This window comes from Lolium perenne, chromosome 5, assembly GCF_019359855.2.
Source record: "Lolium perenne isolate Kyuss_39 chromosome 5, Kyuss_2.0, whole genome shotgun sequence".
Classification (NCBI taxonomy): domain Eukaryota; kingdom Viridiplantae; phylum Streptophyta; class Magnoliopsida; order Poales; family Poaceae; genus Lolium; species Lolium perenne.
Window position 1 is genome coordinate 175,864,976 of NC_067248.2, and position 13,672 is coordinate 175,878,647.

A 13,672-nucleotide genomic window follows, 5' to 3' on the forward strand; every position below is an offset into this window, starting at 1 on the left:
TCAAGTCGTTTCACCATCGCCCTCTCTCCTGCAACTTCGCCGCCACACCACCCTCGCTTCGGCGTCGTCCAGTCTGGCAACCGCTGCCTAGAAATACCACATAGCCACCGTCGATTTGCCTCACCCATCCCGCCGCAGTAGGAAGCCAGCCCATCTGCCACAGCCACCTCCACCGCCATTTGCATTCCGTGATGGCCCCTCGCACCTAGAACAGCCTATGTATCTCAGGGTCTTGGCAAGGTGAAGCTCTCTGACCAGTCGGCGTACAATGGTGCCTCGTCCCTACTCACGGCCTCTCGCCATGACTTGGTCGTCGAGTGTTTAGGTAAAGACGAAGGCAATGTTGGGACTATATTTCCTTTTTTCGATGGAGCGTTCGTTTATTTATTTGCTTCATTGTTTGATCTCAATAGACAATGAATCTGAACGATGAGAAGTTAATGTATCAGCCAATGCAAGATGAAGCCAATGCTATCGCCGATGAAGAAGAGAAGTTGGTGATCATAACATGTCTTCTTTGTTTACGAATGAAGATTAGTGCCCCACCTCGGCATTTGGTTGAATTGTTGTTTGAAAATATGAATTGTGTTGTGATCGGAATTGTTGATTTATTTTTTGCAAATAGCAAATGTTTTGCATTTGGACGGGCCATTTGGGCCATTTGGATGCTGTTCTGGGAAGCCTGCCCCAAAACTGCGGTCGCTTATGTTGGAGCCCTAGAAATGCAAGTGTTGGCGCTCTTAACGGATGGAGTTAGAGCATTCCCACCGGCGCGCCCCATAGCATCCCCAATAGCGATTTGGGGGCTTGGCGCTATTTTTGGGCCACATCAGCGCGCCCCAAAAGTAGCCGGACAGTTTTGGAGGCCAATACATTCGCTGGCAACCCCGTGGCGCCCCTACGCGGAAGGACAGAGTTGGGGTCACCGGAACTCCCGTCCACAAAGGATTTCACCCTCGCGGTATCCTCTTGGCAGCAAAACCCTCCCATTCTCCACACGCTCTGCCCCCACCCGGCCCACCTCCCACCCCTCTGAATCGACTTCGCCGCCATCGCCGCCTCGTCCCCCGTGCCTGACCTTTGCCTACCCACCCATCGTCCACAAGGTGTTTGGTGGATTGCCGCGATGGATAACAACGACGAGATGAAGACGCAGTTGTTCATGCAAGAGGAATCCAATGCCATTGTCGTGCCGTAACAACACCTCCTGATGTTAGCCAACTTTCTCAGCCTTTCCCAGCACCTACTCGCCATTAGCGTGCATCATCGTGGCGGTTCGAGGGTTGGGAAGGTTCCGAACAAGCACCGGCATCGGCAAGCCAGCGCACTGCTGCTTGACTCCGATTACTTCGCTGACAAAGCAACACATACGCCAAAGGATTTCCGGTGCCGATTTAGGATGAACAAGGAGTTGTTCATGAATATTGTGTTCGGCGTTAGGGAGTATGCCACATGCATCATGTGCAAGAAAGCCAGCACCGGCTTGTGGGTGTTCTCGTCAGTTCAGAAGTGCAAGGTTGCTATGTGTTGTCTTGCATACAGAGCTCCCCCAGATGCAGCCGGTTACTATCTGTACATGATCGAGTCAACATGCTTCCAGACTGTCTATAGGTTTTGCAGGGCAGTGGTTCCAGTGTTTGGGTCAGACTATTCTAGGGCACCAAATGAAGAAGATACAACTCATATCCTGAAACAAAATACAGAAAGAGATTTTCTTGGAATGCTGGGGAGTATGTACTGCATGGATTGGGTTGGAAGAATTGCACATTTGCTTAGAAAGGGTTGTACTAAGGGCACACCGGAGAGTACAGTGTCATGCTTGAGCCAGTGGCTGACTATCACCCCTTTATTTGGCACACTTTCTTTAGCATGGCATGAACTCACAACGATATCAACATGCTGCAGCACTCTCCGGTGTTTGCAAGTCTATCTGAGGGACATGCTCCGCCAGTCAACTTTGAGATCAAAGGTCACGCATACAACAAGGGGTACTATCTAGCTGATGGTATCTATCCACAGTATGCTACAACTGTGAAGACAATTCCAGATCCTACATCAGAGAAGGAATCTTATTTTGTGACATGACAGAAATCTTGTCACAAGGATGTAGAGCAGGCATTTCGCGTGCTCCGGCATCATTTTACCATTGTTGGGTATCCTGCTCTCGCCTGGTCGGAGTCTCAGATGTGGGAGCTGATAAACGCTTGTGTAATCATGCACAACATGGTTATTGAGAGTGAGCGTCATGCACCATCGGATGATGACCATCCTTTTGATTTCCAGGGACCTCTTGCTGAGGTTGAGCAAATACCGGCACAGTTTGCAGCTTCCTCCAGATGCATGAAGAAATCTAAGATGCTGGTGTCCATACTCAACTATAGAATGATCTAAATATCTAATTAAGCATTTGTAGGTGCGAGAGGAAACACCACGTGAATCATTGCAATTTATTTTTTGTTCTTGTATGAATAATTTTTTTTGAGAAGTCTTGTATGAATAATTTAATTTATTTTTTTAAACTATTTGTGTGAAATAATTTATGTGTGTTTAACAATGTAGAAGTATTTTTTGAATTATTAAAGCTATGCAAAATGTTGTAATTTGGTCCAAAAAAAATTGGGAACCGGCGTGTAGGTACGTTGGTGTGGAATGACCTTCCCTAGACTAAGAACCTCATGCCATCATGTTCTATACGATGTTTATTTAGGATAGGCCGGTGGAGATGCTCTTGAAGGGCCATGGCAGCCATGCTCTCGTACTTCTATGGCATCTGGGGTTGGTGGTGTTCCATAGCAGTACTTTTTTATTCTCATACTTGTATGGCATCTGCTATTAGGATCAATATTATTCTCACGTGTTTGCTTTTTAGGATCAAAATTAATAACCAGAATGGCGTTGCTGGTTATTCTCTTTGCTATAGTACTGCACAAAGAATAAGATGGAAAAATTATTGGAGCCAGCGATTTGACGCATGCTCGCCATGTTGCAAGGAGCACTGTCGGCTGTCCAATGGCCCCGCAGCACCTTCCTCACTGGATAAGGCCAAAACAAGCAGATTTTTCCTGGTGCTGCTCTTTTGCTGGCATGGCTGCTATTTGGGCAGTGCCGAGAAGGCAGTTCGTTGGCCATGACCCATGAACATCACGTGAAGACGCCACGTAGTTTCCACTTTTTGCGCCTCCAAAGATACCACAGTGTGTTGCCAGTGGGACTCTAAAAAATTATATGTGGCCGTCGTTTTCACGCACCGCGGTTGCATGGTCCTATCATCTTTTTATTATCTCCTCTTTTTTCTTTGAGTATATATATACAATCCTGAGTGTTGGTTAGGAGGGGTGACAACCCTAATTCACCAGGGATCAGTTTCTAGATTTAACACTTTGGTATCTTATTAAAAGTTGAAATATTTATTCGGTAGGAGACTGAGTATCATGAAGATGCTCATAGGGTAGAGTTTATGTTTGTTCATAGAGAGAGTGTTCAGAAGATGAGGATTCAAAAGTTCCGGACAAGCGAGCTAGGACATGGAGCTATAGCCGAAGGGAAACATGTATGGTTTAGCTTGGACTAACCAATCAATCCAAACTTAAATGTGATAGTATTTCTTGTACAATACTTAAATGGCCTTTTCTCCAACGGAAAAGTTTTGTTGCATGTCACGCTCTTGGTGATCTTGCACTTCGATATGGCCCAAGAAAATAGGAGACTCTCCAACGAGGATATGATGCTTAGGCCCCGGCTAAAAAGAAAAGTGATTGCTTTCTCGGTGGTTGAAAGGGCTAGGAAGAAGCAAAGTGCCCGTATTGCAAATTTGAAGGAGGGTGATGCAAACACGAAAATTTTCCATCTTAGAGTTAACGCGAGACGGAGGAAGAATTACATCCATAGACTAAAGCACAATCATGGGTGGGTCACCGAACATGTGGTAAAAGAGGAGGTCATCCATAACCATTTCAAGTCGGCCATAGGGAGAGGGGAGCCAAGAATTCATGACTTCAATTGGGATACTTTACACTTCGAAGACCTGGACTTGCATAGTCTTGGGGAGCCTTTCACCGAGGAGGAGGTGCGGAACGCCATCAATCAAATGCCCGGGGATAAGGCGCCGGGACCGGACGGGTTCACGGGCCTCTTCTTTAAGAAGTGTTGAGAGATTATTAAGATCGACCTCGTGAATGGTATCCACCTTTTTGGGAGCCTCCACGCCGAGAATTTCCATTGGCTCAACTCCGCCAACATTGCCTTGTTGCCTAAGAAGGATGGGGCGGAGCAAATAACCGACTTTAGGCCAATAAGTTTGATTCATGTCGTTGCCAAGATTATCTCCAAGATGCTTGTGCTCCGGCTTGGGTCTCTTATGGATGAGCTAGTCTCCAATGCGCAAAGTGCGTTCATAAAGAGGAGGAGCATACATGATAATTTCCTCTATGTCAAGAACCTTGCTACAAGATTCCATAAAAACAAAACCCCGGCATTGCTCTTCAAGCTTAATATTAGGAAGGCCTTCGACTTCGTCCAGTGGGAATATCTTATTGACTTGCTTCAAAAAAGGGGCTTCCCTAGCCGTTTCCACAATTGGATTGTGGCGCTCCTCAAAACTTCTACTTCTAGGGTCCTTCTCAATGGGGTTGCCGGCACTCCCTTTGTTCATGGTCGTGGGTTGTGCCAAGGTGACCCGCTCTCACCGCTTCGTTATTGCCATTGACCCGCTCACGCAAATCTTGGAGCATGCCACCACACTCGGCCTCATTCACAAGCTCCGAGGTCGCGGGAACATCCTTAGGACATCGTTATATGCGGACGATGCGGCGGTTTTTGTGGCGCCCATCAAGGAGGACATCCAAAACTTAGCAAATATTCTTGATGGCTTTGGTAATGTGAACGGTTTATGCACCAACTTCCAAAAAAGCTCGTTGGTTCCTATTCGGTGCGTCCAAGTTGATCTCGATGAGGTCCTTTCGGGCATACCGGCGTCGCGTGCTTGCTTCCCTTTAAAGTATTTGGGGCTCCCACTATCGGTGTGGTCCCTCAAGAGGGTGGACTTCCAACACCTTGAAGACAAGTGTGTCGGGAAGCTCCCAACATGGTGTGGGAAGCTTGTTGCTACCGCCGGGTGCGCGACTTTGGTCAAATCCATCATTGCCTCACAAGCTACCTATTACATGACACCTCTTATGCTTCCCCCGGGCACTCTAAAGTTCATCAACAAAATTGAAATGGCTTATCTTTGGTCCGCCAAGGACACCACGATGGGGGCTAAATGCAAGGTCAATTGGGAGAAGGTGTGCCGCCCCAAGAAGCTTGGAGGGCTTGGGATTCTACATATGGAAAAATTTGCAAGGGCCGTTAGGCTCCGATGGCCATGGCTCAAGTGGAAAGACCCCGACTAAATTTGGGTAGGCTCCGGGAACCCTTGCTCTATGGAGGACATGGAGGTGTTCTATGCATCAACTTCTATCACTATTGGCAATGGGCATAAGGCCCCGTTTTGGCACTCTCCATGGTTACACAATAGGAAACCAATTAATATTGCCCCTCTAATCTTCGAAATCTCAAAGCGGAAGAATTGGAAAGTCCACCTTGCCTTGAGTAACAATAATTGGGTGAAGAAGATTGATTTGGAGAAAATCAACAACATGGAGCAACTCAAGCAATTTGTGGAACTTTGGGTCCTTATTGACAACTTTCAACTTCGGGGGGGGGGGGGGGGGGGACGTGGAGGATGACATAATTTGGAGGCTTACGGTGAATGGCGAATACTTCTCCAAGTCCGCGCATGAGGTTCGATTCCTTGGCTCCATTGCCTCCAACATGAACAAGATGGTGTGGAAGGCTTGGGCGCCCCCGAAAGTCAAGTTCTTTGGACGGCGGACCGTTTGCAAGCTAGAGGTTGGCCAAATTGCGACTGTTACCCCCTTTGCAACCAAACTTTGAGACCATTGACCACCTCTTCATCAAGTGCCAGTACACCATTCGGATTTGGGTTGCCATCAAGGAATGGATTGGCATTCCATCCATTCATCCAACGCAATGGGTCGGCCTCTCCATCGAGCATTGGTGGAACATGATGGCGGGGGGCACCACTCCTAGTAGGAAGGCTATTTTCTCGCTCACGCTTCTTGTCACATGAGAAATTTGGAATGAGCGCAACGCGAGGGTCTTCCGCAACAAGCATACACCCTCTCAAGTTTCTATTGAGAAAATTAAAGCCGAGTCTCGTTTGTGGGTTAGGGCGGGTGCCAAGCATTTGGGCAACATCATGCCGGGAGAGTGATCCCTTGTAATATCTTTGGTTACTTTTGTAAAACTCTTCTTAATTAATAGATTAGGGCAAAGCTTTTGCCCTCGTTTAAAAAAATTACTTTTTGTACAATAAACTCATTTACAGAATCTCTGGGCATGAGATACACACAATCATTTATTCTTGAACTTACAGTAAAGTATTCTATGCCCTGGCTGCTAAGAGCCTATTATATACTAATTGTGTGGCCATGTAAGGTCAGCCCAGATATTTTCCGTTAGCTAATTGCACATCATATCGCTTAGCGAGCAACATACGCTAGTGGCGTTATGCTGCCATCATGGTGCTATGCATTATGGCATCTCTCTTTTTCAACAACCGTTGTGTGGGTACCGAACCCACAAAGCTTCCAATACATGTCGCCGTCTCACCACTGTCCCTGTCTTGGACGCATCCAAAACTCTAGGGAGCCACTGATGTGCAGGTGAGAAACAGTGTACATGTTGTACAGGTAAACAAAGTTATATGACATCTGGTTGCTTAACTTTGCGTGTTCTTGTGCCGGTATCGAATTTGCTTTTGTGGTTGACCAAATAGATGATGAAGCGTCATGCAAGAATGTTAGCATGTGCAACTGTGTTGAGCCCGGCAGTTCGCTCGGTTGCTGACTTGCTGTATCTATGCATACGTACGTGATAGGTCACCACTTACATAGATTGGGCTTTCAATGCCTCACCATCAATCAATACAAAGAAAAGGAATAAAGGATTTGTCCCCTTACCCGAAGGCATTTTCAGATCCAATTAGGAAAACAATTACTTCATCAGTCCCAGTGGCGGACGCAGAAAAAAATTAAAGGATGGGCGCACTTCAAAAAAAATTGCACTACATCATATGCAATAAAAAATGCCAAAACAAATATTCCCTTCATTTCAAAAATTTCACAAATAAAAATTTAGAACAGAGGAACTTGCAATAGTATTGAAAACAATTCCGCCTCATCTATTCTTTTTATAATTTAATGAACTTTTTTTTAATCTTGTGATAAATAATTTCTAGATGACAATCTACCAGAAATAAATTGAAAAGTATTGGTTGATTTTCTTTTTTGGAGAATTGGTTTAGCTAAGGAAGGATAACACCTTTATTTAATAAATATCAAAGAAACAGCATGTGTTTTGTCCGACAAACTTCGATCCCATGTGTTTATCCGGGAAAAACTCAATTCTAGAAACTAACACAAAGTCTAGAGGTGGTATTTTAACACAAAAACATCAACAATCATTTCTAGACACAAACTTTGTCTTGCTTTTCCTCATTGTGTCGAGAGAGTCGAAGCGAACGCTTGCCCCGTCGGCCGCCTCCTCACACATGTATGACTGAAAAATGCGAAGAACCTAGGAGAAAAATCCAAACAAGCCATACCTTGGTGAAGGTCTGGGCACTTTATCCGCGTGCCACACGCGGGGACGGTGGTTTTTCATTGAGTTGTAATTTGGTTTTTAGTGTACTCGGATTTATTTTTTTCTTTTGTAGTTCGATTACTTGCTAATTTGCTATACAGTTTTTTTTTAAAGAGCTACTTATCTACAGCTAACTCGATGCGTCGATGCGTCTTCTTAAACGCGCTAGCGACTGGCGCCGCTGCGTCACTTCGGCAGTCTGCGCCACATTAATGGCGATGCCTCGGTTGCGCGGAGCTGCCGCAGCCCACCTCCGCCAACCACGTTAATGGCGACGCCACGCGTCCCGCGGCCACCGCATGCCTCCGGCCTATATAAGGGGGGCGCGCGTTCTTCTTCCTCATCCACTCCTCCAAAGAAACCCTAGCCGCCACAAAGCTCGACTGTAGCGTCGCCTAGGCGTTCCTGCGACGCAACCAGGCCCGCGAGGAAGTCCATGTCCGGTCCTGGTGGCCGGCGAGGCGGTCGAGGCCGCGGCCCTGGGCGCCCGCGGGGCCGGGGAAGGGGCCGCCGTGGTGGAGCAGCTACGGCCCCACGCTCGCCGTCGCCTACGTCCTCCTCGTCTTCGCAGGTATGGGAGGCCAGCTGTTGCAACTTCTGCCGCTGGACCGTGGAGGTCATGTTCGACGGGCAGGGCAAGATGTACCTGCACACGGGGTGGGACAAGTTCTCCCGTGACCTCGCGCTCGAGCCCGGCTGCCAGCTCACCTTCCTCTACGAGGGGGACGGCGAGATGATCGTCAAGGTGTTCGATGACACAGCCTATCACAGGCACTACCACACCGGCGAATCCGGCTCGGACACCGATAGTTAGAACTTAGAGTGTTATTTCTTTGCAGCGAATCTGGCTATGGGTCAGACGAAGCCACTAGTGGAGGTCTCTGTCTGTTCTTCCTCGGTAGAACCAACAAGGGCACCATTTCCTCCCGCTGGATTTTCCAGTTTGGGTGATTGGGTGTGCACTCGAATGTTTTTTCTTGTCAGCGAACATACGGAAATCAACATAATCGGTTTCTTTTTAAAAAAATGTTATATTTGTGTCAACCATGGTTCAAACTATGTGTTAGTTTGTGTAAACCATGTTCCAAACTATGTTTTAGTTTGTGTAAAATCATGTTTCAATATGTAATATTTGGAACTATGTTTAAATGGAGAAGAGGAAAAAAACAAGAAAAAAAATGTGTCGCCCCGCTGGAGCCAACCCCACACGCAAACGGACGCGCGGACAAAAACGATCATTTTAGCGTCCGCGGCTCGACGCAAACGAACGGACGCGGACAATAAAATGTGTCGGGCCGCTCGAGATGCCCTAATGTTTGAAGCTGCTTCTTTTTCCAAATTTTACTGCTTCGAGAACGTTATGGAGAAAGTAGCAGTGCGAAATCAAAAAAGAACGAAAGTCAGTGTAGTATTAACTCTTAAGAACGAAACCTTCAAACTTTTGAAACAATCTGCTGATTGCTCTGAAGAAGCTGCCATTCAAACTTTCATTTCAGGAAAGTACCAATGCGAAAAAACGAAGTACGAAAGTCACAGTAATTTTCTTATGAAGAACATAGTTGGCCGAATGGGCCTGAAGAAAGACAGATTTTCATTTAAGCAAACTTTGCATAGTGAAAAATCAGAGTACTAGTGCCATAAGATTATCCATTTAATTCATTTGCTGCCTTGCACATAGATAAAACTTTGTTGATTTTGGAGTCTCATGGCAAAAAATATCACCACTCCATTTCCCTTGTATCTTTACCATGCATGCTGATTCACTATCAACTAGCATTGCATCCATGCTGAACGGATATCCATGCTGAACGAATATCAACTATGAAAATTCCTATTACATGAACGAATTTCACCTATGAACGGTTTCATCCATTAACAATTTTCATCTTTGAACAAAATAAAAAATGTACGAAGTCCCACGTTGAACATTTTTGAAAAAACGATAAGGATTACCAGCTCGAACAATTCCTAACTTAAACAAATTCTAAAAAAGAATGAACTTTTTCCCAATGTTGGTTATGAATGGATATCGATGATGAACAAAATTGCAAAAAACATGAACGGTTTCCTTCTTTAAAAAATTTCGAGGATGAACAGATTTTCGAGGAAGAAAGTACTTAAAATGTACGAAAGTCCCACATTGAACATTTTTCAACCTTGAGCATTCCTGTTACATGAACGAATTTCAACTACGAACGGTTTTCTCCTTGAACATTCCTATTTGCATGAACGAATTTCACCTATTAACGGTTTCCATTTTGGAACAATTTTGAAAATAAACGCACTACCACCTTGGATTTTTTTTTTGAAAAATGAACGGATTACCACGTTGAACATTTTCCAACTCAAACAATTTTGAAAAACATGAACCAATTTTCCAGAAAAGACATGAACAGATTTCCATGATGAACGGTTTTCTTCTTTAAACAATTTTCAACAATTGAACGGATTTCAAAGGTTTGGTTACATGAACGGATATATATTCTTCACCAAAAAATGCAAAAAGCATGAACGGTTTCCTTCTTTAAACAATTTTCGATGATGAACGGATTTGAAAATGTACGAAGTCTCATGTTGAACATTTTTGAACCTTGAACATTCCTATTACATGAACGAATTTCAACCACGAACGGTTTTCTCCTTGAACATTCCTATTACATGAACGAAATTCACCTATGAATGGTTTCCGTTTTGGAACAATTTTGAAAAATGAACGCACTCCCACCTTGATTTTTTTTTTTTTTGAAAAATGAACGGATTACCACGTTGAAATGGGCCGGCACAGAAATGACTGCCCCTGTGCGGAGCGTCGTATGCCTCCGGCTATAAGAAGAGAATAGGAATTTTCGCGCGAAAAAAGAACCTAACGTTGGGTCGCGGGGAGTCAGGGATTTCGGCCGCGCGGGTTGTGGACTGGGAGGAGGAAGCCGGCATGATTTGGCCCGCACCGCCGCATGGAATGGATGGCCGCACGACTCCAAAGCAGGCCGGATTGCGCGTGTTGTTTTGTTCCCCATTGGAAAGAAGCAGCGGGCTGCATGGTCAGGTACTTCTATTTCACGTCTTAAGCGCGAGATAATCGGTCTGGCATGATCTTTAAACTAGGCTAGGCCCATTTATCCGTCGCTGGCTTTTCCATGTGGTTGACTCGTGTGTGGTTGTCTGTAGCTTCGTTTTCCAAATATCTAAACAGAAATTAAATCGAACAAAAATCAAAACAGAACAAAGCATTCAAAACTGAAAAGTGTTCAAAAGTAAAAAATGTTCAAAATACGAAAAAGTTTACATTTGAAAAAGTTAAAAATTAAAAATGTTCGAAGTTTGAAAAAGTTCAACAAACATTAAATATAAGAAGTTCAAAATCTAGAAAATAAAAATGGACCTGGCCCAACACATATCGCTTCAGGTGGGAGCGATCCTAACGCCCGCATTAAGCGGTGAATAGGATTTGCCATGCTTCAGTCATCGTGAGTTTGCATTGACGCAGACAATAAAGTCGTTTTGGGCCACAACCCACTATCGACGCCATGCATCGGCTCTTCGTCGCTCCGTTACGTTGATTCCCTTTCAAGGTTTTTTTTCTTCGAACGCTAAAAAAGATCATTAAGATTTGAAACAATACATCCATATTTATAAAAAAATCAAAATAAAGAATGGTCACATTAAAAAATATTTAGATTTAAACTAAGTCTAGATTAAAAAATACATAAACTGTTCAGGTTTGAAAATCTTCCATATAAAATAGTTTGAATCTGAAAAATGTTCACATATAAAAAAAATCAGATTTGAAAAATAAAATTAAAATGTTCAAATTTGAAAAAAAAATTAGATTTAAATTTTTCATAATTTAAAAAATGTTCAGTATTTGAAAAAAATGTTGAAATTTTTTGAATGTTAGTTTGAAAACAATAACTGAAAGAACCAGAGAAACTCAATCGAAAACTAGAAAACTTGGAGAGACCAAACCGAAAATTTCTAGATGTTTTCCAAAAGTTGAAAAAAAAACACAACACTTAGGGATCTTTTTTTTTTTTTTGAAATGAACACTTAGCCACTTAGGAATCTAGCTGGGAGGGTACGTGTCAACTCGATTCTCTTTGCGCGAAGCGTCAAGTAGAATCACCGGTGGATAGCGCAATCCCTATTCCCCGCTCAGTTTGGCCGCCGCACAGGGCGAGGTTCCTTGGCCGGCCCATTAGCGGATTTTTGGTTTATTGTGTATGTTGTTTTTTCTCTGTTTCCACCAGTTTCTTCAGGTTTCTTCCCATTTTCTCTGGTTTAGGCTGGTTTACACAAATTTCGAAATTAGTCAAACTTTGAGTTTTCTCAAAATTTATTTTTGTTCAAATTTCAAATTTGATCAGATTTCGAATTTGTTCAGTTAGATTTGACTTTTTTATAATTGTTCAAATTTTGAATTTGTTCAAAAAACAACAGATTTTGAAATTGTTCAAATTTGAAATTTGATCAGAATTCAAAAACATTCGGCTTAAAAAATGTTTCAGAGTTCGATTTTTTTAGTTGTTCAAATTTCAAATTTGTTCAAAAAATGTTGAGATTTTGAAATTGTTTGAATTTCAAAATTGTTCATATTTTAAATATGTTCAAATTTAGAATTTGTTCACTTAAAAAGGTTCAGATATCGACTTTGTTCAGACGAAATCGGAATAGAAACTCGAGTAGTGGCTCGCGAGTCACGTGGGAGTGAGACTTGGGACGTGTTTGGTAGGCTGCATGCCCCTTGGCTCGCATCGGGCCAGCAATTTTCTGCCCGTTTGGTTGCCTGGACCGACTCGTGTTGTTGCACGAACCGGTTCTCAAAGCACCATCGGGCCAGGCCCTGGAAGAACGCCCGGTTCGGCAGTTTCCACCGGTGCAAGAAAATCTTCACGGCGGCTGATGCAAAAGGGAATCATCGGCGCACGCGCGGAGACGAGAATGGAGATGGCGGGTGCTGTGGCGCGCATCGGGGAAAAGCGAAAAGGGGGGTGGGAAGGATTCCGTCACCTCCCGCCGCGCCCCATGGCCTATTTGTACCCCTCCTCCACTCTCCCCTCAAATTTCGAGCTTCTCCTCCCGTCGGCAAGCAGGTAAGAGGCGCACGCATCTCTGGTCGGCAACGGTTGCAGCGGTAGCGGCGGCGAGTACATCTGAGCTGCTTCATCTACTTCCTGGTGCATCGCATCTTCACCTCCGGCGATGACTGTAAGGCATCCCTTATCCCGGTACCGCAGCAATGTTTAGATCTAGGTTAGGAGTTGTCAGATCTTGTCTAGGGTTTGGACTTGTAACAGGCGTTAGTTCGGATTGTGGTGAGCTATCATGATCTTGCTAGGGTTTGACATTTCCGGTTGCTTGTTTGTCCCAAATGTGCTCACCTACCACAATCTTGCAAGGGTTTGCGCTATTAACAGTTTCAATGAACTGCTTTGTCTGATTTAGGATGATTGCTGATATGGTTTGTGCTATTCACATGTCTTTGCTTCCAAGTAGATTCACGTTATATGTACTACGATGTGTGTAGGACTCCTTGTGTGATGACTTTAGCAAGGCACTTGTCAGCGTTGGGGACTTTTAGATCCCTTCGCAAGTTCCCGATTCACAGCCTGCCTATGACACCAAGGTGGCGGTCACCCCTCTGCCTGTGTCTGACCTAGTGGCGCAGGTAGCGGGAGAGGTCACCGCTAGGTTGGCCACCACAAAGAAGAACAAGAACCGCAGGGAAGCGGACAGGGCCTTGAAGTCCGGGCAGAAAGGGACTGGCACCATGAAATGGCTTCCATTCATGTCCAGCTTCGTGTTGGAGAAGATGTGCGGCTTGATCAAGACCCAAGTGAGAACTGATAAAGGATTCAAGGAAGTCCATCTGACTGATGTGGCGAAGGGCCTGTTTGACCACCGTCGTATCTCCGTGTGCTCCACTCATGTGTACAACCACCTGAGGAAGTGGAGGCAGAGGTGGCTCACC